The following is a 785-nucleotide window of genomic DNA, read 5'->3' on the forward strand; positions in this document are numbered from 1 at the left end:
TTTAATTCATAATTTTTTTGAGTAAAAAAAAAAAAAGCCTTTTTGCAATACTGAGTATTCAACTTGATTCAACTAGTTTATGATATGATATGATTTTGATCGGTTTGGGTTAGTGTGGTAAAGGAAAAGGTAAAACTTTGATCATAGTATCATTTAGTTATGGCTAAATGAAGTTAGGTAATAATAAGTTTGTAGATTCACTCAATTGTTTTAGCTTCTGACCTAATTCAAGGCAAGCTTTTAATTCAACAAGTGATATTTCAACTTAATGTGTGTCTGCCCAAACAACATTCTACTTTGATGAGACCCATTAGGGTTGTAGTCAATTAGGGTTTAGATGCCCAGGCCAATGTCTTGCAAGAAATTATGACCGTCAAACCAACAAAAGACCAAGAAATGAGGCTTAGGATTAAATTGCATACTTGTGGTGGATTTTATGCTCTTAATTTACAGTAAATGACAAAAAATTAAAAAAAATTAATTTGATTTAGGCTGGATTTAGCTCAAATTTTATTTATAGACCAGCCTACTTTATTTAAAAAGAACGAATTTAAAATGATTATCATCTTTAGGTCTAATTTAAGAATTAAGCCGTAACAATATTGATGTTAAAGAGAAGAATAATTGGTGGTTTATTTTGGACAAATATTTTATATGATAAAATTAATCACAGTCTATTAATTAGATTAAACTTTTATGATAAATAATTTTATAATATAGTGTCTCAGTTTATGATAAAAAAAATTTGGAATTTAATTTTTATTAATTTTAAAAAATAAAAAATT

The sequence above is a fragment of the Arachis duranensis genome, chromosome 4 (genome assembly GCF_000817695.3).
Source record: "Arachis duranensis cultivar V14167 chromosome 4, aradu.V14167.gnm2.J7QH, whole genome shotgun sequence".
Classification (NCBI taxonomy): domain Eukaryota; kingdom Viridiplantae; phylum Streptophyta; class Magnoliopsida; order Fabales; family Fabaceae; genus Arachis; species Arachis duranensis.